The sequence below is a fragment of the Ovis aries genome, chromosome 1, assembly GCF_016772045.2.
Source record: "Ovis aries strain OAR_USU_Benz2616 breed Rambouillet chromosome 1, ARS-UI_Ramb_v3.0, whole genome shotgun sequence".
Classification (NCBI taxonomy): domain Eukaryota; kingdom Metazoa; phylum Chordata; class Mammalia; order Artiodactyla; family Bovidae; genus Ovis; species Ovis aries.
Window position 1 is genome coordinate 206175780 of NC_056054.1, and position 26270 is coordinate 206202049.

The 26270-nt window shown below is 38.7% G+C and overlaps 1 long non-coding RNA gene across 1 annotated transcript in view; it reads right to left on the reverse strand.

The window, feature by feature from the left end:
• LOC105603067 (uncharacterized) overlaps positions 1-26270 on the reverse strand; it is a 73804-nt gene that overhangs the window by 24651 nt on the left and 22883 nt on the right. The window contains exon 4 of the long non-coding RNA XR_009601703.1: positions 1-26270. This exon is cut by the window's left edge and continues 24651 nt beyond it; it is cut by the window's right edge and continues 5956 nt beyond it. This is a non-coding gene — a long non-coding RNA (uncharacterized LOC105603067).

The window sequence follows — 26270 nt, forward strand, 5'->3', positions numbered from 1 at the left end:
AGTAAGCCAAGAGCAGGTGAAGCAGAAGGGGATCTCCATATAACAATGTTAGGCACAGTTTTTAAGTCATTCTTGTGTTATAAATGAGAAATTAAGCATCATGGAAAACGGGAGAACATAAGCAAATAAAAAAAGGCTTTGGATCGAATGAGATTATTAACAGAAGACTACTTTTCACTGCTAATTTCTATCACTAAAATCTAGTAAATCAGTGAAAAACATTTTCTTGTTGATGGTCTGTGTATGTTTGTTGTCAAATGTGGAAAAAAAAATAACTGTGATAGAAAAGAGAGAAGCTTTGGAGATCTGTGGTTTTGGTTTATATAAAGCTGCTCTACAAGCAGTTTCTTGTTGAGTCAACAAGCCTTGTGTGTTTTGGCATAGAACTGACAATGCTAATGCCTAATCCTTTTAGAATAACCCTTTCAGGGATGTTGAGATATCCAGGCAACCAATTGATGGCGATAGAGGAGGATGAAATGTTAGGAGAACTATATCATCCATTAGGAAAAGTTGCAAAAACTGAATTTGCTGGTTTGTAGACTTGCAGTTTTCTATCTAGATGATTATTGGAATTTCTGTTACAACTTTAAGAGAATAGCTTTCTCTTGGGATGACGACGAATGCGTATATCCACAAGGCAGCATAGTATAAAGGGAAGAATGAGAATGGAACTTGGGAACCAGGTAGACCTGAGACTGAGTCCCACGTCTGCCACTTTTTAGCTGTGTGAATTTAGACAGATTACTTTGCATTGCCAAACCTCCGTTTCCTGACTGGTAATATGGAGGACAATAGTTGTAACTTGAAGTCTTTATAAGGACTAAACAGGATACTTTATGCTAACCAGCTTCCACAATGCCTGAACTGTAATAGGACTCCTTAAGTAATGGGACTCTAAGTGATAGTCTTCCCTCAGCTATCTTCATCCTGACTTCAGAGATACAAACAGTTGAAATTTTAATAAATATATATGTATGGTATGTCTTTAGAAAGTTTTTAAGGTGGTTATAATTTGGTGATTGGACCTAATGATTTCCTAATAAAATTTGAGAATGAAGAAGTTATTTTTCCTTTTTCTTGGGAGACATTTTAAGGTTAATAACCTTTACCTTTTTTTCCTTCCATTCTGTGCATTATAGTTGACGATTTTTAGGATAAGTAGTCTAGCAGCATATTGGCAAATTGCACAACAGTGTACTAGATGTCAGTAATGGTAAATTTTATGTGTGTTGTATCACAGTTAAAAACAGAGGAAATAGAACAATGGAAATAGTTCTAACTTAAAAAATATTGCCAAACCCAGTGGTTCCAGATAAATAGCATCTTTTCATCCACTGCTTTATAGCTGAAGCATATAGCTGAAACAAGTTTTTAAAAAATGGCTGAAGATTTTAGATTGTGAAGAATATCTTTAGAAACTCATTCATTACAAAGATGTTTATCACATAATTGTTTATAATAATGAAAAGATTGAAAGCAATCTAAATGACTTATATTTGATTAAAATGAGTAGCAACAGTAATAATTAAAGCTTATTAAACACTTACTGTGTACCAGACGCTTCTAAGTACGTACCAGACACTTCAAGTATTAAGGCTTCCCTGGTGGCTCACTCAGTAAAGAGTTTGCCTGCAATGCAGGAGACCCAGGTTCCATCCCTGGTTTGGGAAGATCTCCTGGAGAAGGAAATGGCAACCTGCTCTGGTATTCTTGCCCAGAGACTTCCATGGACAGAGGAGCCTGGTGGGCTCCAGTCCATGGGGTCACAAGGAGTCGGACATGACTGAGTGACTGACATTTTCCTTTTTCATGTACCAGACACTCTAAGTATTTTATATGTATTAACTAATTTAATCCTAATAATAAAACTATGAAGTAGGTAGTACTGTTATTCACATTTACAGAGGAGGCCCAGAGGTGTTAGTAAATGGCACAAATTCACACTGCTGGTAAATGGCAGAGCAGGATTCCTACCTAGGCATGTGAATTTGTGCCCAAATTTAAGATATTCAGATAATGTAATATTTTGCAACATTAAAACACTGCCTAAAACATTTTTTTTGATGACACAAAAATGATTACGGTATAACAAAGCAAAAATAAAAGTAGGATAAAAATTGTATGTGTGGTGACTGCTGGGCTCCAAACTGGGCACCAGGCCAGGTACCCATCCTCCCTCTGTGCTCTTGGACCCAGAGCCATCTGCAAATCCCTAATTGTTGCTACAGGTTCTTTCAGGTCTACGTGTCTATTGTTCCCAGAGCTCTGTAGGGCTAGAGAAAGAGGAGGAACCTATCCAGAATCTCTACAGAACAGGAAAAGGAGGGGACACTCAACAAGGAAACTCTGCAGTGAAAATGAAGGCATGCCTGAGAACCAAGGCAAGATGGAAAACAGAGAAGAGCCACTGAATGTGGCAAAGCCAGGAGCAGTGTGTGCTGTGGAAGACGAGGAAAAGTTAGAAGACAGGGGAGGGACCACAAGGGAAAGATGGAAGATGAGGGGATTCTAGAGGATAAGGAAAGGTCGGAGAGTGAGATGAGATGAAAAGAAGGAAACCCAGAGAGCCAGGGAGTGCCAGTGAGTGAGGAAAGCAAAAAAAGGAAAAGCAGAAAACAAGGGAAAACTAAAAGAAGACAAGTCAGCCAGCGAACGAAGGGCCACCAGAAAGCACTCAGCGGGGGAGGATGTACCCAGGAAGGCCAAAAGAAAAAGCAACGAAAGGGCTGGCTCTAAGTGTCTTAAGGAATATGAGGAGCCTGTGCACGATATGCAATTGAGCAATGAAGAGAAGAGAATTGGCCGAGATGGCCAGGGTGGAGGAGGAGGTGAAGAAAACCAGACAGAAATTGAGGGGGTTTATTTGGATGCAAACAACTTTACAGGACCCCTTCTACCCGAGGGGCCCAGGGGAACTCAGGGGTGGCTGCAGGGCCCCACAAAGGGTCTTCGAAGACATTCCTTTTGTGTAGTGTCTCTGGCAGGCGTTTACCAGGCCTTGTGCTTTATTTAACCTTACGGTAATCCTGTGCTTTAGGTGTCACTCTTGTTAGCCAACTGCAGCCCTCTGTGTTTCAGTGGCAGATTTTCACTCATTGCATGGAAAAATGTTTATGATGCATTGTAAATTAAAACACGAAAGCAGTTTTCAGAACCATAAAAATTGTATGAGCAATAAATTCTCAACTTTGGAAAAAATTCTGTGGAAGAAAGACTGAAAGAAAATGTTTATGATGGTCGTCTGTAGAAGGGTAGAATTAAGATTATTTTCTCTTGTGTTGGGGTTGGCCAAAAAGTTGTTACATAAGATGTTACAGAAAAACCCAAATGAATTTTTTGGCCAGCCCAACGTATGTATTTTGGTACTATATTAATCTTTTCACTTGATATACATTCTCTTTATATTCAGAAAAAATAAACTATTTACAATAGCATTTTTATGAATCTCTAATAAAGAAAGCTGAGTGCTGAAGAATTGATGCTTTTGAACTATGGTGTTGGAGAAGGCTCTTGAGAGTCCCTTAAACTGCAAGGAGATCAAACTAGTCAATCCTAAAGGAAATCAGTCCTGAATATTCATTGGAAGGACTGATGCTGAAGCTGAAACTTCAATACTTTGGCCACCTGATGTGAAGAACTGACTCATTTGAAAAGACCCTGATACTGGGAAGGATTGAAGGCAGGAGAAGGGGATGACAGAGGATGAGATGGTTGGATGGCATCACTGGCTTGGTGGACATGAGTTTGAGCAAGCTCCCGGAGTTGGTGATGGACAGGGAAGCCTGGTGTGCTGCAGTCCATGGGGTCACAAAGAGTTGGAGTTGGACATGACTGAGTGAATTGAAGTGACAGTATTCCACATAAATGAAATATTGTTTTAGTTTTGTAAACTACCATCTTGAGGTGATTTAATTGTCTTCCAGCCAATGTTTAAATCCATTCGACAAAACCCATACCAAGAGATTTTTAAAGTTAAATTTGAATATTCATTTGTTGATGGAAAATTCACTACTTCTCAAGGCAGTACAATTCATTTATAAAGATCTTTTTACTCTGAGAACTTCCAAAGCCTATGTAGTCTTTCTACTTTGGAGATGATGCTAATGCTGGTAATGTTTAGAGATTAAATAATTAACCCACGATCACGAAGCTAGGGAATGGGAGAGTTGGGACTGTATCCTAGGCCGTTCCATTGTTAGTGTTCTTTCAGTGTCACTGTACTGCTTCTGTTCTTAAATGACAACTCTTTTCTTGACTCAGGATCATGATGGTGAACATCAGTTATTGTACTGTGCTGTTGCAGCAGTGGCAGCTGTAGAGGCTATAGGTTTATAGGTCATAGAAACTTTGCTTTGGGAGTTTTCTATCCTCTAACAATGAGGCTATCAGGTCCCGTGCTGCTTATGAGTGTTCCAGGCCCATTATATTTTCTGATACACAACTTTTTATTTTTATAGACCATGGCTGGCATTAGTTAAATGAATATCTTAATGGACTGCATTTCATGGAAGATACAGTAAGCTTTGAGGGAAGGTTTGAGGGGCTTCTCTTTTGTCTCTTCGTAGGCACATGAATGTTAATGGGTGTGCTTTGCCATCAGACTCAGTTCTGGGCTAGTCCGTATGGCTGAGCTTGCTGACTAAGTCAGATGAGGTATGTTTTTAAGTACTTTACCAAAGTCCTATCAATCTGTAGCCCCATGGACAGATGTTATAAATAAACTTATCAACTGCAGAAAAATAATATTTGTCCATGTCTCCTTACCTACCATTGCTAGGTTGCTCAGTCATGTCTGAGTCTTTGCAACCCCATGAACTGTAGCCTACCAGGCTTCTCTGCTCATGGGATTTTCCAGGCAAGAATATTGGAGTGTACTGCCATTCCCTTCTCCAGGGGATCTTCCCAGCCCAGGGATCAAACCCACGGCTTCTGCATTATAGGTAGATTCTTGACCGTTTGAGCCGTCGGGAAGCCCTACCTACCATTACCTCTGTCCAAATCTTGTCCTTTCCTTTCTTGCCTTTAGGTAGGGTGCCTATACATCTGTTTTCCAGGACTATCCTGGATTGATAATTTTTATGATTATATAAATATTAATAGCACCTCTTTATTAAAAGAGTTAGAAGTGATAAGGTGTATGAGCATCCTATTTTCATGGCAGTGCTGACTGTGTGGCACTCCTTCTGTGTGGGTCTGTTCTTTGGAAAGCCAGACACTGAGCTTTAACATCTTGATATTCAAGACTTTGGGAGTTTTCACATCTTGATTGTCAAGACTTTTTTCTTGCCCTTTTGTTTCTTAGAATCTGTTGGGCTACTCCAGCGGTGTCACATTCAAGCAGCTCCTGCCATGTTTCTGAGATCAAAGGAGACAGAGGACATCTCACAAAGAAACCTCAGCAACAGGAGTAGCAGCAATAACATCACTGTTGAGGGCCTGCTGTGTGACAGGTGCTGTTCTAGGAACTGTGCACTCACTCTCACTAAGCCTCTTAACAATCCTGAAATAGAGTATTATGTTCTTTCAAGGATGAGGAAGTTAGCCTCAGAGAGTTAGGTAATATTCCCAAGATCACTTGGCTGGGGTTGAACTCAGGCCTCTGTTTCCAAAGATGCTCTTTCTATTGTAGTTGACCATGCATTGCTAAGACAACAAACTTATTATTTTCATACTTCAATCAAATTTTCAAATTGAATGACTTATTTATCCTCTTCTACCCTAGGAGACAGTACTCTGCCCTCTCTGAATGCCAGCATTCTTCGACCACTCAGAAGACTCTTAACCATATCCTGCTTGGCACTGTAGCTATTGGCACACACTGTCTGTCTCCCTTGTTAGCTATACTATGTTCCTAAAAGAGTCATTTTCATCTTTGTATTTCCATACCACCCATCCTTACACATGGGTTTCCCAGGTGGCGCTGGTGGTAAAGAATCCACCTGCCAATGCAGGAGATGTGAGACCTGGGTTCAGTCCCTGAGTGGGGAATATCTGCTGAAGAAGAGAATGGCTCCCCACTGCAGTATTCTTGCCTGGAGAATACCATGGACAGAGGAGCCCGCAAAGAGCCAGACATTACTGAAGCAACTTAGCAAGCACAATCAATCCTTGCACACAGTAGCTACTCAGGAAATGCTTGCTGAAAGAATGAGTGAATGAGTGCCACATAGTGTTAATACTGAGATACACTGTCTGAGCACGATTAAGAGTAGCAGCTGGCTCCCTAGAAGTTTACTCCTCAGATGTTAACTGTATTTGCATCACTTAGGAATTGAGTTGAAATACAGGTTCTGGTTCATTAGGTCTGGAGTGGGGCCTGAGATTCTACAGTTCTAACAAGCTGACAGGTGATGCCCATGCTGCTAACCTGCTGTTCACACTTTGGGTAGTAAGGCCCTAGAATGAGGAAAGTGAAGAAAATGCTGCGGTACTTAGGTTTTTTTTTTTTCCCCTGTTGACACCAAAGGGAACTCTCAGCAAGTAAAAGGAGTGTTTACTTCAGAGCCAGATTGCAGTGGTATATGTTCAAAAATGGTGCATGCATGTGTGAGCAGTGGAACGTGATGAGTCTGTAAACAGTAACTAGATAATAAAATGCCAGACATTGTTCTAAGAAAAAAGTATGGGAAAAGGGTTAGAAATTTGGGAGGAATTTAGGAGTCAGCTGTTTGAGTCAACAAGCATTTAGTAAGTTACTACTCTGTGTAAGTCACACGAGGCACCATCAAACATGTTATTCCCAGGTTGTAGTGGATTGGGGACTGTTGCTAACTAGCTATGTGTTCCCCATGAGCACGGGTTCACAAATTCATGTGTGCACTAGAGTCACCTGGAGAGCTCGTTAAAATGCTCTTTCCTGGGCTTGTTTCTCAGAGGTTTATGGTGGGAGTGGGAGTGGGAGTGGGAGTGGGAGCAGGTGGGAGTGGGGCCCATGATTTTGCATGTCTAACCATCTCACAGGTGAAGCCAAAACTGCTGTTATGAGGTCTACACTTTGAGAATCACTGCTCCGGGGCAGTGAACTTACTCCCTGAGGTTCCTTTTAGTGCAAAACCTGAAATTGATGTTTACCCTGAACATATTAATAAATACAAAGATTTAGGTTAGCTGGCCAGAGACCTGGGTCAGTTAACACAGTCACCTGTGCTTTGTAGGCAGTGGGAGCACCTGAGGGTGTCTACTAATATAAACAGCAAGCTCAGCTTTAATGAGACAGTTGGTTAAAAGATACACAGTTGGAAGGAGCTACAATGAATGTCAGCTTTGGTCACTTATGGATGATTGTTCATATTTTTATGTACATTATACATTTTTAATAATGGATAGAAAAGTTTTCTAAGTATAAAGCAAACTTTTGTTTTTAAGCCGAGGTCCAGGGTCCCTGCTATGACCTTCATGTATACTTTTTCTATAAAAACATCCTTCAACTAAATGATACATGAATCACATTATTATCAACTATACTTTGATATAAAATAAAAAGTTTAAAAACCCACAAAAGCAGTAAAATTATTATATAAATGGAATAAATAGGTAAAGTAGTCAAAAAAGTAACACATGAACCAAAGTTACCTTTTTTCAAGCATATCTATTCACACCAAAGAAGGGCTGTCGTTTTGATTGTTTTTTAGCAATTATGTCTTTGGAAGGCAGCTCTAACTAAAATAGAGACACATTTTAATTAAGTATTCTACAGCAAATCTTTCATCTGGGGCAGCTTATGTATACTTCTAAAGTGCACTTCGGTCAGTATGTATTAAATATGCATGTGAATAGATAGATGTGCATGTGTGTGTTTGTGCATGTGTGTATGTTAAAGTCAGAAGGATGTACTGTGAAGCGATCAAGTTTACCTTCAGAGTTCTCACTGGCTCCTATCCATCTTCTCCTCAAGAACTCAGAGTTGTACCCTGGCTGTGCAAGTCCTTTGACTCCCAGTCCCTAGCCCAGTACACACGCACACACCTCCTCTGAATCGTTCTTTCAGCAAAGCTTCTATTCCAATCAGACTCGTATCTTTTCTTTTATTGAAGTATAGTTGGTTTACAATGTTGTGTTAGTTTCTGCTGTACAGCAAAGTGACTCGGTTATAGACATATATTCTTTTTCATGTCTTTCCATTACGGTTTATTAGAGAATAGTGAATATGTTCCCTGTGCTGTATGGTAAGACCTTGTTTATTTCTGTCACCCCCAGTGAACACGAAACTAAAGGCCTTTGAGGACAGGTCGTTTCTACCTATTGTTCATCCACCGAAAGCACCCGCACAGGGCTTGGTTGATGTTTTTGAATGAATGTCACTAGGTTCTGTCATCCGCAGACAGATACTTGCTGTCACTCTTCCCAGCAAGTATTTTCCTCTCTCCTTTATAAGGTCTTTTGAGGCTGCTTCAGTCTTCTCTGGAGCAGGCCTTTCCCTGAACCACTAATGCACTGAAATCTCCACTCTGTAGGTTAACATATGCACTCTAATATTTTTGCATGCAAAGATTTCAACCTTCCACAGGATTACAAGTTCTGGCAAGATTTTGTTTGCCAGATATTTTTTTTGTTCCACAGGATTACAAATTCTGGCAAGACTGTTTTCCCACAGTTTTAGAGCAAGAATGTAATTCTGAGATTAATTCTTCTCCCCTTTTTATTTCCTGGAACAAATTTTTCATAAGTGTTAATGACTTAATCACCTGATGCATTCTTTTCTCCACTATGATACATAAGCATCAATATAACATGTTATACATCACCTTCTCCCCACCCTTCCTTGCCAGTTCAACCCTCTTCAGTGGCTCTCCTCCTCCTCAGGATGAAGTGGGCCCTTCGTGCTCAGCTTGTGTTCACTTTCTGTCTTTGTCTCTCACGCTTCCTTGCAGCTCTGGGCCCCCAGACTACGCCTGCCACCTGAAAGTCTCACCTCACTTTGTTGCAGCTTGCCTTCAGGTCTCCTGAGTACTTGGCACACATCCTAACCCTGTGCTAACACATCGTTTTCTACTTAAATTGTCTTATTTCCGCTCTCGTTCCCATCTAGACTTTAAATGGCTTTAGGATAGAGCCCAGTTATTATTCATTTGTCACTTTTTAAGGAGGGAAGCATAAAGAGCATGTGTTGGGCACATAGACTCTTGGTAAATATTTCTTCAGTATTGAATATGTAAATAATTCTTTGTCCCAAAGGAATGACTCTTTAATGTGGATGTGTCAAGCACTTTAGCAAGTCCCTAGAGGACTTGTTTTAGAGGTGGGAGGACTTTTTCTCAGATCATACTAGAAGGTGGTTATCTATGCCTTGCTCCAATCTTAGATATCTTTCAGCCAAATTGCAGACTAGAGGAAGAGAGAAAACAGCTGTTGCTCTCTTCTCTCCCAGTCCTTGCCTTCTCACAAATGGATGTGAACATTCCTTAGGGTGTGGTATTTTGGAATCTAGAGCTTTGGAACTGTTGGGTCATCATTCTCAGGAATTATGGCAAAAGGAAAAGTGGCTCTGATTGCTGGTGTTCAAACGTACATGTCTACAATCAGCCCACATCCCAGAAACTTACCCCATCTTCACCTCTGCCTGACTCTGTCCCTAAGGCAAAAACTGTGTTTCATTATACACCAGCCCACTCAGACTATATATTACATAGAGTTGTCCAGTCAAAGAATTCTGTGCCACAAAGGAGACTTGGGTTATGATTCTAGCTTTAGGAAGAAGGGGCTAATTTTATACTTTGGGTCTTACTTGGTACATCTTCCAGTTGAGAAAGTAGAACTGCATTGGAGATAGTAGGTTTAAAGTAACTTGCTTTTTTCATCCTTTTTGTCAAAAACCCCAATTCATATTATTAGTTGCTTGCTTAAAAGCTGTTATTCCAGTGTGCTTTAAAGCCAGCTGAATTTTCATATTCTAACTTACACAGCATTTACTTACACATGGAAATGTGTTTTCTAGGCAAAATCGTTGAACTTCTTAAGAATCTTCATTTAAATAATTACATTTGCTAGAATAATAATCTTCACTGCTCTGAAACACTATTGGTTTTTATCTTAGAATTGCTTAGTTTATTTTAAAAAGTACAGTATGTGTTTCTTCCTGGAAAAAATTAGAAAATATAATCAAGTAAAAAGAAAGTAGAAACGACCCATCCATATAGAGGCCACTTTAACATGTTTCCCTCTGCCTGTCAGACTTTTACATTTATGTGTATAAATGTGACTGCACTATACACACTACTCTTCGGTTTCCTTCCTTTCATATTAGTATTTTGCCAATATCCTCCTATGTCTGTGTACACGTGGATCTTCAAAAAGCTCCAGATTCAGAGTGAGACAGTGATATGTTTTTGGGCTGCGTAACCTAAGTCTCAGCCCTGTCATCTTTAAAATGACAATTCTAACTACAGCTGCCTCAAAACATTGTTGAAAGGATTGAAGGAGATACTGCATTTAACTCAGAGTTTGGCCCTAATTATAGCTACCTCAAAGCATTGTTGAAAGGATTGAATGAGATACTGCATTTAATTCAGAGTTTGGTCAGTGGAAGTTGACAAAGTTAATACTATTCATCTTAATGACTTTATAGTATTCCATTATATGGAAGCACCATGATCTATTGACCCATTTACTTACTGATGGACATTTAGTTTCCCCCCTTTTATGTGCAGTTATAAACACAAAATGCCGTGCTGAACATCCTTTTACACACATAATTGACATATATACAGTTATTTCCTTGGCATAAACTCTTGTAAATGGGATTGCTGGGATACAGGGTATCTGCATTTTGAATGTGTGTATTAATGGATTTCTCCCTAAGAGATGCTGTACCGTCTGAACTCCTCTGACAGTTTTTCTTTCAGTTTTTCTTAGTGCTGTTTGTTATACAGAAGTTTGTTGCTGTTGTTTTCTTTTATAGCTCCTGGCTTTTATTTAGCCATAATAAGGTTAAATAAATAGTTTCATATAATTCCTTTTAGTAACTAACTTTATAGCTTAAAGTCACAGCTAAGGTAATACATAAGAAGTATATTTTTGTATATGATTTGAGGTAGATAAGGATTAATGAAAATCTGTCATTTTTTTTTTTCATGGTGATTGGTGCACTATACATGTATATATACCTCAAGCATAAAATACTTCGTGTAGTAATATTCTGAAGCTTGTTTTTTTCTCACTCAGTGATCCGTTTTAGGAATCTCTTCTGTGCCAGTATAGAGGGATTGATCTCCCCCTTTCCTACTTCTGTGTTATATTCATAGTGTTTGGCCAATCCTGTATGGTCGTTGTGACTTCCCTGGTGGCTCAGACGGTAAAGCGTCTGTCTACAATGCGGGAGACCTGGGTTCGAGCCCTGGGTTGGGAAGATCCCCTGGAGAAGGAAATGGCAACCCACTCCAGTCATTTGTAGTTTCCGATTTTTCACTGCTCCACTAGTGCTGCGACCGTGTGCTTGTGCACATGTGCCAATGTTTGTCATGGAAAAGTGGAATTGCTGGGTCTTGGGCTATGCATGTCTTTCATCTTAACAGATCCTGCAAAAATTGGCTTCTAAATTGGCTTACCAATTCTACATTCATACCAGTAGTGCCTGAGAGCAACCCTCTCTGTTTAAAATGTCATTTTTATCACTACCAAATTCCCAGATTCTGTTTATTATAATGCTTTGTCTGTTTCACTAACATCTCGGTTTTTTGGTAGAATTTGGGAGATCTGTGAACCAGAGCCAGGCCTAAAAGCCATGGATAGTTTCTACTTTTTCAAATCATATAGGACAACTTTTCCCTATAATCAGCACCAAGAGTGCTTGGAGTGAGCTTAGGTGTAAGATTGCCTTCCCTTCTTTCCTACAAAGGTGTTAGAGTTTTAAAGTAACAATTTGGGGGAACATTCCCCTGGAGAAGGGAATGGCAACCCACTCCAGTATTCTTGCCTGGAGAATCCCGTGGACAGAGGCTATAGTCCATGGGGTCACAAAAGAGTCAGGCACGACTGAGCAAGTAGCACTTTCAGTTTCACTTTAAAACTATTTAAAGGCATAGCTGTTAATACTATATAACTTTGACTAATGCAAGGAGACAGGAATTAGGGACAGTGTAAAATATTTCTCTGTGTGCCCTTTAAAAATTCTACCTGTCTGTGAGATGGGAAAATAAACAGAGTAACAAGGTTTCCCAGTTCTTAACGTGCTTCTGTGATAGCTGTCACCTCCCCCTTTGCCTTCTGCCAGGGGTCAAACCCTAGGAATACTGATAGGAAGAAAAGGTCTCTCACCATTGCTGCTACTGTTTTGCCTGTTTTCTCCCCTTTGGGTTTGGAGAGTGATTTAGACTACATGACACTATAATTTAATAATGAACATCATCATAACTGGGGGCCAAGGAGATACAAATTATCTACTCAGGAGATACAAACAGAACACACACTGTTTAATTACGGAAGCTTTACAGGATGCTTTGCCACCTGGTAGAAAAAGTCGTTTCTCCTGTTTCTTTCTTAACATTTTTTAGACTGTCATCACACATTTATTCTTCCAGATAGAATTTAGAATTAGTCTCTAAGGTTAAAAATGGCATTAGGGCTTTTATTTTGTTTATATTACATCTGTACACTTAGTTGGAATGAATTAATCTGTTTATCATTGAGTCTTCTCAGTCAGAAAAATGGTATATCTTTTCGCTTCTCAAAATCTTTTGTATTCTTTAGTAGAGTTTGAGTTGTTTTCATAGATATATTTTTTCCTAATTTTACTTTGTCCCCATTTAAAAAACGGTTTGATTGCAATATTAACTATAACAGACATTCCCAGAGTCAAATGGTTTTACACACACACACACACACACACACACACACACACACGGTTGTTATACTAAGTAGGGCTAGCAGAAGTCATTAGAACTTTATCTCATAGTCATTAGAGAAAAGCTGTTTCTAAATTCTTTGATCATTGGAGTAGAGTTCAAAATTCTGTGTCCCATGGGAAAATAGATACTGTTTAATAATCTTGGCTATCTTTAACATTCATTTATGTGAAAATATTGGTCACTTGGAAGTAACAGATCTTCTCTTAATGATGTTTCTTTTATCAGAGGAGTTCTGGAATAGGGTTATTAGTGTGTAATTAGCCACATTAAAATATTCCCACCAGACCAATTGATTAATCTCAATATTTCATTGTATCACATATATATTATAGAAAAGCTACAGATGCTATTTGTGGGTTATGGCATTTTGTATGTGATTTCATTTTCTTCTTTATAAAATTAACTATTTTCTAAAATATTTCAAAAAGATGTCAAAATACCACCTGAACATAAATCCCCTTTATTTTACATTTCATCCTTCTTCCCAAGGCATTTCTGGATGGAATGAGTCTCTAATACCAACTGATCTCAAGATGGTTCCCTGTTTTGTTGACGTTGCTATTGCTTCTCATCATGATGAGTAAAATTACAAAGTCCATATTCTTTCTGGAGGCCCACTGTGGAACTGAGGTCACCCTAGATGCAATAAATTCTTATTCAAGAGTACGTAGAGACTAGGTTATATTTCTGTCCAAAGTCCAGGACCTGGATATTCAGAGTTGACTGGAATAACCTCATAGTATTTTTCTTACCAGGGACTGAATTGGCTTCTCTCTCAACTAGAGCTGTTTGGAGCCTCATAGATAGTATCTAGCTAGGAGAGGCTGCCCTTGGAAAACCATGGAGTCCCTGACCCTGGTGGCTTCAGATACTTTATTTAAATGGGATTAGAATTCACAACATTAGTGTTAGTTGTTCAGTTGTGTCCAACCCTTTGTGACTCCATGAACTATACTCCACCAGTCTTCTCTGTCCATGGAATTCTCCAGACAAGAATACTGGAGTGGGTACCCATTCCCTGCTCCAGGGGATCTTTCCAACCCAGGAATCGATCCCATGTCTCCTTCACTGCAGACACCAGGGAAGCCCTGCAAATTGAAATCACTACAAACTGAGGCCAAACTAAAGCAAGTTGAAAACCCCAAAGAATAGTCAACAGAAAGGTCATTGTTTGGAACTTCTAGCAACTCTCAAAGGTTCCAGTTGGCTCCCATTTGCTGATTCATGGACCCTCCTGGGAACTCTTCAAGAATTAACATGGTTTTAAAGAAGTGGAAAAGTAAGATTAAAATGTTAGCAAGAGAAGCAAAACAAAGTGAGGAGAATTAGAAATCAAACTTGATTTTTAAAATTGGCAGTTACTATTTAGTTAATTTCAAGAATATTTCAAGTATTAGGGATTTGAAGAAGATAGTTTCTTTTGCTTTGCTATTGAGTTCAATTTAAGTTCTGTTAAATCTCTAAAAATCAATATTAAGTATATGTATTATGTGACAGTTCCATCTAAAGTTTTATCTCGTATAGAATATAGGGCAGATACAATGGAGCGGCCAAGCACATGTAATTTACCCCACAAATCTAAAGCACTTCCACATTGATTTTTTTTTTTTTTTTTTGCAGTTTTCTAGCCCCCAGTCACTGAACAGAGAAAAGATGGCTTACTTTCATAGCATGGTGATACTTACGGCTATAAAATGTTCATCTGTCGTGCCCTCTAATTCAGGACTGTCTTTTTGTTACCTTTCTTGATAGGCTTTTTTAGGTCATTTAAAAAATTCTTGTCTTCTCTAAAATGTTATGACAAGAAAATCAAATGGTTTTTAAAATGTTCTGATTTGTTGATTAATTTTGCCTCTAAAATTATATTATACTAGTGTTGTTTTTAATGCTTTAACTATTTCCAAATGCAATTATCTTGAAATAACTATGAATAGAAAATTGTGTATAACTGAAAAGACAGGCTTTCATAATGTATTAAAGTACCTAATTTAGTAACTAAGAATAAAAAGGACACACAGAAACCATTTTTGAGACTGTAATTATAAGTTAAGTCACTATTAAAATGACGTGTATATATATTTCCAGTTTAAAATAATTAAAGCTTTTTTTCCCCCAAATGCTTTCACTCACAAGAGGAGACAGTTGTGAACTTATGAGTTCATATATACACAAAAATACTGCATGGCTTCATGTACCATACATAACAAAAAAAAGATCTATCTGTATTGTTCAGAGCAGTGTAAACAAGTGATATTTGATTCCCTCCACCTCACCACCTTCACGAAATGCACATTTGCTTACATTTTAACCAGTGTAGCCAACTGTGAAATATGGTCAGATTAATATTTGAAAACCTGAATAGTGGTAGAGTGACAATACTTAAACATAACCAAGCCTTAGGGATGTTGTATGTCTCTAGCTGTGGCTGCCCTCTCCCATTTTATTTACTCATAAGTATCATTAATACCAAAGATATATAACCTTTGGTGCCAATGCGTCACTTTCTCTCTTCAAGTCTTTAGTAGTTGCATGCTTATCTATTTCAGTCAAATGTATTTCTTATCAAAAAAAGAGTGAGAGACTGACAATACAGTGTTATCGAATTTTTTCAGCTGAGACCCACATGTCATTCAGCATTCAGACATGCTTGCGCTTGATTGATGGATGGGTTTGTGACAAATAAAACTAGGATCAACAGCTTTGCACCTTTTCCCCCATCAGAGACCAGAGTAAAGCATAACTCTGTAACAATAGTGGGATTAGGGATGCATTAGCTCTCCATCGACCAAAACCATCCATTCCCATCAATACTTCGCACGTAATAACCTGAAGCTATGATAAGGAAACAAAAGAAGGAGAAAAGGGACAGGAGAAAACAAATCAATAATAGAAGGGAATGTCTGGAAGATGTACTGTCCAAATGAAGATTTTTTTTTTCCCACACTGCTGGACTAATGTCCCTGAATGTGGAGACAATACCTCACCCAGAATTTTGGTGGGGGAGCAGATTGGTACTTTGTTTAAACACAAGTTTGATATCTGAGGATTGATATTTAGACTAGGTTTTTTTTTTTTTTCTTCAGGGCAAAAGAAGCATTATAGAATTTACTGTTAACCTGTGTCCCTAAAACTGCTCTTAAAGAAAAGGGGTGTTTTCACCTGAATGATTCAGACTGTGTGGCTGCTTCAGGGATAATTGGAACTCTCCTGTGTGGATAGAGTTTTAATGTCCAGATGCTTAGCCTCGTCACAAATATTCCCTTAAATATGGGTTAGTATGAAGAATATTAATTAACCAATTTATTAAGATTTACATAAAACATATATTTTCCCTTACCAGACACAGACTGATGCCCCCTTTATGAAAACTAATACCTGTCCTAGACGAGTCTTACTTTTTTAGATAGACTTTTTTTTTGTAAAGTCTTTCCACATAAAAATGTACCTTCATTCTCAATTCATAGAATATTTTGATGATAATTTCATCATTTTCCCCACAAACAATGGACCGTTAAGCTTATTTATTCAGGTTTTTTGTTCCTTTTCTTTAGAGAGCTTTTGATTTTTGTATTACCTATCATATTTATCCTAATTTACAATTTATTCTAATTGGCCATTGAGTGGGCCAGTGTGGTTTTCTCCTAGTGAGGATGAACATTAGTGATATTTGTTCAGAAGAAGAGGTGTGAAGGGAGGAAAAGCCCAAGTTCTAATTGTGGAGCCACTGATCTTAGGAAAGGCACTTCATCATTTTACTTCAGTTTTCACACTTAGAATAAGAAGAGAATGATATTGTCTAATTCATCATTATCATCAATGTCACCATCATTATTAATATTATCATTATTCTGCATTGACATGCTGTAGGGCTTCATTTTCTTAAAGTTTGCCAAGTGTTGAGAAGAAAAAAGCCAGTTAGTTCCATTCTCTTTTTCTAGTTCTGTGGGAAGATGGATGCCCGTTCTCTTTATTTTAGAGAAAGTAGAAGGAAAAGAGAGAAACTGATCCGTATCTAAACAACTGTGTACAAAATCCTTAGGATAGTTGTCAGTTGCTTCTAAGCTATAGGCTGGGGAATCCAAGAGATTAAAAGAATTTCTAGAATAAAAAAATTTTTAAGGATTTTCTGCTATCTTATTCATAGAATAAATTCTAGTTGCATTCCTTGAGCTCAAGTCTTATTTCAGGCAGTAAATGTCAATTATATGTGGTTATGAGATCCTCTGTATGTGTAAAGGCAGATTTTGGCTTATGTTATTGAATATATTGAAGGTCATGGGTATAGTAGTCAGGAAATGTGGTGGTGTTTATAATTATAAAGAGACTAACTGCATTTTAATTATGATTTTAGAAGTTTTCTTTGGACCTGAAATAGTTAAAATTGTTAAAGCCACATATATCTGACATTTCAGGTCATATAGCAATTATATAAATATATATATCATCATAGCTAACACTTTATCTGAAAATTTCTGTCTGAACTGAAAACCTTTTAGGTAACAAGCTTGATTAAAGGCATATGGTCCACTTTTTTTGGACCCCAAATTTGACCTATTTTATAATTGGTATGATCCAGTGGGTATTTTCTTTAAGATCCTAATACAAGGCCAATCTTGGGGGCACTCCAAGTAAGTGATTTTGTGGGGCACTTCTGCTGAAGATGAATGAGCCCCAACATCCAATTCTGATACCTGTGACTAGATTTGTTTCATCTTCAATGAGAGCACTCATTGCTCCCACATATGTTCCCTTAACCTTTAAAGCCAATGCTGGCCTCTGACTCTAGCCACCTTTACACTATACGGAGGAAGAGTTCCAGGGTTTTTCAGAGGCCCAGCATTTTAATATAAAAGATCATTAATAAGCCCAGTCTGTGTTTTAATGTAAATGGGAGCATGACCTATGCTACTATTACAAAATATATAGTATGTGGCTGACTGATAGCTTTTTTTTCCTACATAGTCAAATTTCAAGCTTTCTATAAAAGCTTTTTAAAACACTTCCATCTATGACCTTATACAGAACTCTCTAATTTGGTTCCATTTAAGGACCTGTGAGAGTTGGACTGTGAAGAAGGCTGAGTGCTGAAGAAGGCTGATGCTTTTGAAGTGTGGTGTTGGAGAAGACTCTTGAGAGTCCCTTGGACTGCAAGGAGATCCAACCAGTCCATTCTGAAGGAGATCAGCCCTGGGATTTCTTTGGAAGGAATGATGCTGAAGCTGAAACTCCAGTACTTTGGCCACCTCATGTGAAGAGTTGACTCATTGGAAAAGACTCTGATGCTGGGAGGGATTGGGGGCAGGAGGAGAAGGGGACGACAGAGGATGAGATGGCTGGATGGCATCACTGACTCGATGGATGCGAGTCTGAGTGAACTCCGGGAGTTGGTGATGGACAGGGAGGCCTGGTGTGCTGCAGTTCATGGGGTCGCAAAGAGTCGGACACGACTAAGTGACTGAACTGAACTGAAGGATCTGTAAGTGAAGAAACAAGGTTCACATATATATGTATGTGTAGGAACTCAGACAGGTTGGTCATAGCTTTTCTTCCAAGGAGCAAGCATCTTAATTTCATGACTGCAGTCACCATCTGCAGTGATTTGGAGCCCAGGAAAACACAGTCACTGTTTCAGTTGTTTCCCCATTGATTTGCTATGAAGTGATGGGACCAGATCCCATGATCCTAATTTCCTGGATGTTGAGTTTTAAGCCAACTTTTCCACTCTCCTCTTTCACTTTCTTCAAGAGGCTCTTTAGTTGTTCCCTTTCTGCCATATGTGTGGTGTCATTTGCATATCTGAGGTTATTGATATTTCTCCCAGCAATCTTGATTCCAGCTTGTGCTTCATCCAGCCTGGCATTTCGCATGATGTACTCTTTATATAAGTTAAATAAGTAGGGTAACAATATACAGCATTGATGTACTCCTTTCCCGATTTGGAACCAGTCTGTTATTCCACATCCAGTTCTAACTGTTGCTTCTTGACCTGCACGCAGATTTCTCAGGAAGCAGGTCAGGTGGTCTGGTATTCCCATCTCTTGAAGAATTTTCCACAGTTTGTTGTGATCCACACAGTCAAAGGCTTTGGCATAGTCAATAAAGCAGAAGTAGATGTTTTTCTAGAACTCTCTTGCCTTTTCAGTGACCCAACGGATGTTGGCAATTTGATTTCTGGTTCCTCTGCTTTTTCTGAATCCAGCTTGAACATCTGGAAGTTCAGGATTCATGTATTGAAGCCTTGCTTGTAGAATTTTGAGCATTACTTTGCTAGTGTGTGAGATGAGTGCAGTTGTGTGGTAGTTTGAACATTCTTTGGCATTGCCTTTCCTTGGGATTGGAATGAAAACTAACCTTTTCCAGTCCTGTGGCCACTGCTGAGTTTTCCAAATTTGCTGGCATATTGAGTGCAGCACTTCCACAGCATCATCTTTTAGGATTTGAAATAGCTCAACTGGAATTCCATCACCTCCCTAGCTTTGTTCGTAGTTACATAGTATCATTTTGGAACTTAATAACAGCCCAAAGTATATGATGATGACTAGAATCATCTTCGTAAAATTTGTATCAGTTTGCTTAATTGAAACTGTGTATACTAACTCAGGTTCTATCTGAAAACAAACATAGAATATTAAGTCTAATGTAAAACACTGTGGCTAGAATATAAAATATAAAGTAGATTTTCTCCAAGCTTGAGAAGTTTTTTCTTCTCTTTTTTTGCCAAGTGCCAAATCTCTTCCTGGTTTCTCTCATATTCAGAAAGGATCAGAAATGCTCTAAGACTATGCTCATCTAACTATTGCCTGCCTGCTGCCTGTTTTCCTACATGAAACTTCCTTATAACACAGCCATACCCATTTTTAAACTGAATTTTCTGTGACTGATTTTGTATTACAGGAGCTGAGTTGCGTAGCTGGGACAGATACTGTATGTTATAGGTTGAAATGTGTGCTTCCCTCCCCACCAGATCTGTTTGTTGAAGTCCTGACCCCAGTATTTATGAATATGATCTTATTTGGGGAAGTAGGGTCATTGCATATTTAATCAGTTAGGTTAGGATGAAGTCATATTGGAGGAGAATGTGATCCTGATCCAATATGACTGGTATCCTTATAAAAATGAGAAATTTGGACACAAGCACGTACACGGGAAAAGCGCCATGTGAAGCTGACAGCAGACATCAGGGTGATGCAGCCAAGGAAAGCTAAAGATTGCCAGCAAACCACCAGGGCTAAGACATGAGACAGATGGCTTGCAGCCATCAGAAGAAACCAGCCCTGCCGACACCCTCATCTTAACTTCTAACCTCCACAACTGTGAGACAATACTCTCCTGTTGTTTAAGCCACTCAGTGTGTAGTCCTTTGTTACAGTTGCTCTCGCAAACTAATATACTGTATAACTCACAAAGCCTATAGTATTTAGTAATGGCTTTTTACAGAAAAAGTTTGCCAACTCTGCTGTAGGGCTCTGGCTTAATCTTGGTGGAATTAGAAGTAAGAACTAGTCATAAGTGACTTAATGGTTGGGTTGCCCTGGTGGCTCAGCAGTAAAGAAAACTGCCAATGCAAGAGACGTAGGTTTGATCCCTGAGTCAGGAAGATACCCTGGAAAAGGAAACAGCAACCCACTCCAGTATCCTTTCCTGGGAAATCCCATGGACAGAGTAGCCTGGCAGGCTACAATCCATGGGGTCACAGTCAGTCACAGCTGAGCTACTGAGCCCGAGCATGATTTGATGGTGGGTTATGGATCATTTTTCCTTAGGTCTTTTTTCTGGCTTCAGAAAAGTTTAGACACGATGCTTGTTGATTTTGCTTGCAGGCATGTTTTAAAATATATATACACTCACAAGTTCAAGTCTCTGCATACTGTGCCTTTCTATGAAGAAGTGTGAATAGATAATAGTGAAAAAAATTGGCTAAATGATTAAAAATTAGTTTAATCTGAATCTGTGAGGTCAAAAATGGCAAGGTCAAAACAGTCATTTGACTGGACTTAGGCTTTTCAGATCTGAATGCTGTTCAATTTAGCTCTTTGCCAAGGCCCAACGTTGGTCTTAGCAAAACAGTGTCTGGCAGTTTGAAGATCCTAAACAATCAGAACTCTTTTTATGAGAAATGTCAATGCTTTATGTATTAGTGGAACACAAACATATGGCTTACATTTCCCTTGAAATGTGCATGAGGTTAGAATTAAAAAACTGGTTCCTTGGCAAAGGTCACCATTTGTTAAGAGGATGCTTAGTTTTGCTAATACCATCCCTATTTGGAAAACAGACGGAGACATTTTTGCCTACCTCCAAAAACGTCTCAGTCTTTTAGTTTGTAATTGATGAGCAGAAGAGGGAAACCAGTTTTGGATCCAAGGGTAAAAAATCATCACATGCTCAAGGATTAAAAATATTTTATGTAACTCAAGATATAGTATCTGTGCCATTTTCCTCTGAATCAATACTTATTTTCCAACATTTTATTGATCCATGACCAAAGTGATGAAAGAGACTGAGTTAAAGGAAGATCCCTGGAGAATTTTCTTGTTCTAGAGAAAGAGCCTTTGTGGCAGTTAGAATAGGTGTTCTCTTGACACTGGTTTCCTCCAAGTGGGCTCTGCAGACCAGCAGCATCAATGCCACCTGGAAGCCAGTTAGAAATTTAGAGTCTTAACCTGCACCTTGGACCTAACAGTCCTCATTTTAACAAGATCTCCAGGTGATTCATAAGCACATTAAAATTTCAGAAGCACTGGTCTTTGTTTCTGAACTGTTACATGGACCAGTGAGACAAATTTTAGTCACTTTATGCTGGCTTGTCTCCATTCTTTTGCATGACCTAAAAGTATTTAGAGCTCGAATCTTCTCTTTGCCAGCTTCTTTCCATCATCCTTGAGGGCCTTGTTAGAGAATTCGGCTTTTACTTTGTGTCAGTAACTTTTCTAACTGTTTTACATATATTATTTAGTCCTTGAAACAAACTTATGAAGTAGCACTGTTAATCTCTAGATTATGACAGATAAGGAAACCTAGGCACATAGGAAAATCTTGCCCAAAGTTGGACAGCTTGTACACGATGAAACCTGTACAAACCTGTACAGACAAAACCACTAACCACTACACTGAATTGTATCTCAGTACGATGTATATTATGGAAACCCTGTTCTAAGTATTACAGTATCCATGAAAAGTAATACTAAGGAAGATACCATTTCATAGAAATGACAGAGGAGTCCCAAAGTATACTGCAAGTAAGAGAGACATCTTGGGTCATGAACTATTTCTTTTTTTGAACTTATAGTTATTTGTAGTATTTTTGTCCTGCTATATGTATTTTTTCCCTTTATTATTTTTTTAAAATTAAAGTTGATTTACAGTGTTGTGCCAATTTTGCTGTACAGCAGTGAGTCAGTTATATATGTATACATTCTTCTTTTAATATTCTTTTCCACTATGGTTTATCATAGGATATTGAATATAGTTCTCTGCTATATGATAGGACCTTGTTTATCCATTCTGTATATAATGGCTTATATCTGCTAGCCTCGACCTCCCACTCCATCCTTCCCTGAATCCCCTCCCCCTTGGCAACCACCAGCTTGTTCCCTATGTCTGTGACCGTGTTTCTGTTTAATAGATATGTTCCTTTGTGCCATATTTTAGATTTCACATTTAAGTGATATCAGATGGTATTTGTCTTTCTTTTTCTGACTTACTTCACTTAGTATAATAATCTCTAGCTGTATCCATGTTGCTGCAAAAAACATTCCTTTTTTCTTTTTTTATGGCTGAGTAGCATTCCATTGTGTATATGTACCACTGCTTCTTTATCCATTCATCTGTTGATGGACATTAGGTTGTTTCCATGCCTTGACTATCGTGAATAGTGCTGCTATGAACATAGGGGTGCATGTATTTTTTTGAATTATAGTTTTGTCTGGATATATGCCAGGGAGTAGCATTGCTGGATCACATGGTAATTCTTATTTCAGTTTTCTGAGGAACCTCCATAACTGTTTTTCACAGTGGCTATACCAACTTACATTCCCAGCAACGGAGTAGGAGGGGATCCTTTTTCTCCACACACTCTCCAGCATTTATTTGTAGACTTTTTAATGATGGCCATTCTGACGGCATGAGTTAGTAAGTCACTGTAGTTTTGATTTGCATTTTTCTAATCTTAGCGAGGTTCAGCATCTTATGTACTCTTTCTTATACTTGCCCAAATGAGTAGGTAGAATCCTAGCATAAGTTAAAAATAGAGGCAGAGGCTAGAACTTTTAGAGTTTACGCTGCTCACAATTCCAAGTAAATTTGATAGATTGGAAAAACCTGGTCTTATATTCATTTCAGGTCTGCTGCTGCGAATGTAGTTCTGCCTTTATATTGTTCCTGTAAGATGCCAAGCTCCAAATCCCTTGGTTTTTCTGAATATGTTTGGATACCCTGAGGGCACTTCATGGCATGGTACTCAGGGTTCATTCTGTGAGACTGTTCTATGGGATTAATTCTCACCATATTCTAGACTTACATGGCTACAGAGGACTCAGAAGTTCTTCTGAGCCATTTTCTGGTGAAATCAAGGAGCTGTGGCCTTGGTTTAATCCATTTTCTCCATCCAAATCCTTGCTCTGTTCATAAAATGATTCCACCTTCCACATGCCCCCACAAAAGAAATGATATCACATACATGTTAATGGAAACCCATCCACACACTAATTACCTCTCTCAGTGAAATAAATTTCAAATACTGGCAAGCAGATAGGGATATATTTGTATGTCTTTGGCAGGGTCTACTGTTGTACTCTAAGCTATTTTGGTCATGTGAGAAGTAGGGGTAGAGGGGATTACTTGAGGAGGTTAATGGATCTACTTCCTGCTCCACTGAGGAGGATGAACTTCCTGTCTACTTTCTGAGATCTACTGGTCCTCAGCACAATTAAGCATCACTGGGAGATGTAAAGTGGTGGTGTACTACAACGAGTACTGCATTAGGATTTTGAAGACCCAATCCTAATTTACCAGCTATGTAAACTTGGGTGAGTTACTTTGACCATACTGGAAACAGGGGTTTGTGATTCTTACCTAAAGGATCTTCATGAGAATTAAATGAGGTCACTTGTGTGAAGGTCCCAGCATGATGCCTGCTACGTTGTAAGTATTCAGTACCTGTTCATTTTTTTTCCCCCTTTCTTGTAGCTGCCATCTTGGGACTTGGGGTCCACTTTGTGTTTTTTGTTGTTATAATTTTATTGAAGTATAGTTGATTTACAATGTTGTGTTTAATTTTTGCTATACAGCAAAGGGACTCAGTTTTATATATATATATATATATATATTCTTTCTCATTCTTTTCTATTATGGTTTATCAAAGGATATTGAATATAGTTCACTGTGTATACAGTAAGATATTGTTGTTTATCCATCCTATATATAATAGTTTGCATCTATTAATCCCAAACTCCCAGTCCTTCCCTTCCCACCCCCATCTGTCTTGATAGAAACTAATTTTTTCTTATGTACCTGAAACTTTTTGTTTTAAATTGGAGTAAGGTGGCACAGTGGTAAAGAATCTTCCTGCCAATGCAGGAGACACATGAGACTCTGGTTCGATCCCTGGGATGAGAAGATCCCCTGGAGGAGGAAAGGGCAACCCCCTCCAGTATTCTTGCCTGGAAAATTCCATGGACAGAAGAGCCTGGCGGAGTATAGTCCATAGAGCGGCAAACAATCAGACATGACTGAGGACACACACACACACACACACACACACACACACACGCTTTACAATGTTGTGTTAGTGTCTGCTGTACAGCAAAGTGAATCAGCTGTACATATTGGGGTCAACTTTGAGCATAAGTTCATACAAGTGGTGAGTTCTGCCGTCTGTCCTCTACCCCTTCAATTCATCCCCGTAAAGTCTTCCCCTCCAAGACTCCTGGAGAACATAAAGCCATTTTCAGTATCCTGCCCTGGCTTTGGTTTCTCCTTAGTCTCGCTCCTATAGTATGACCCTTATAACTGATATCAGCCCCATGGCCAAGAGTCTCAGCTACCTTGAGTCTTGCACTCCCAGCAGGCTGGGCAGGAGCTAGAGGCTCAGTAGAGAACTAAACTGGTGAGGACCAAAGCGCTTGGGTTTCTAGTGGCTTTGGTTCTATGCATGTATGTGTTTTAGGGAGAAACTATTATTAGTACTAAAACATAACAGTTTTATAGATTACTTATCATATGCCACGTGCTTTATGTTCTTTTCTTCACTTATCCTCATAGCAGCTTTGCAAGATAGATATTATTATTGCCACTTTGCCAATGAGAAAATAGACTCTGAGAATTTAAGTAACTTGCTTAAAGTAATACAGTGAGTAAGTGGCTGTGGTGGAGAAAAGGCTATTTCTGCATGCTCAGTCATGTCTGACTCTTTGTGACCCCATGGACTGTAGCTTACCAGGGTCCTCTGTCCATGGGATTTTTCCCAGCAAGAATACTGAAGTAGGTTGCCATTTCATCCTCCAGGGGATCTTCCCAACCCAGGGATTGAAACCACGTCTTCTGCATTGGCAGGCAGGTTCTTTACCACTGAGCCACCAGGGAAACACACTGTTTTTTCTAACTAGGCAAGTAGTATTTACCAGCCTGTCTTGTAATTCGGTTCAGGTTGTGTGATTGTTTTTTAGCTGATGCATCTGGATGGAAGTGACATAAGTCATTTCCAGGACTGATTGTCTCTAGGTTCTGCTTTCCCTTCCAGGATAGCAGAGATACAGGATAGAGGAATTATCATCCCTTATCAGACTTATGACATGAACAAGAATAAATCTTATTGAAGATTTTGGGGCTTAGTTGAGTGACAGACTGGGTTTTAGAGCAAGTTGTTGGGGCCCCAACATTCTAAACACTGCTGTAGTGTCTTGATATTGACACTAATGACAGACATTAGAGAGTGAACAAAATTTGAATAAAGAAAGAGAAAAGCTAAAAATGTGCTTTGCTTTTGAAAAAATAATATTGATTACAATTATTCAAGTGAATTAACACATGATTAGCACTGAAAAAATGACTATTGGTAAGCATTATTTCATTTCAGAGTTGATTCTCTATATTTAAATATGGGAACAGTAAGTTAAAAGCCTGTCTGGTAAAGTCTCAGTGCTTAGAGATACATGTTTGATGGCCATAGTTGTTTTAGGCATAATAGTCATGTTCACAGCTGTAAAAAGTTAGAATAATATGGGTTACAAGTGAACAAATGTTGGAAGAAGGCCATCCATTTTAAAATTCTTAAACATAGTGGTTACAGGCTGACCTGTATCATAGTGAATTTTAAGCTACAACAAGATATTATACAGATACTCCAGAGGCTGTTGGAAGAACCTCAAACTTTTTTGATTTTTTTTTTTTTAGTCATGTATTTACTTATAAGTAGATTAGTTTTAT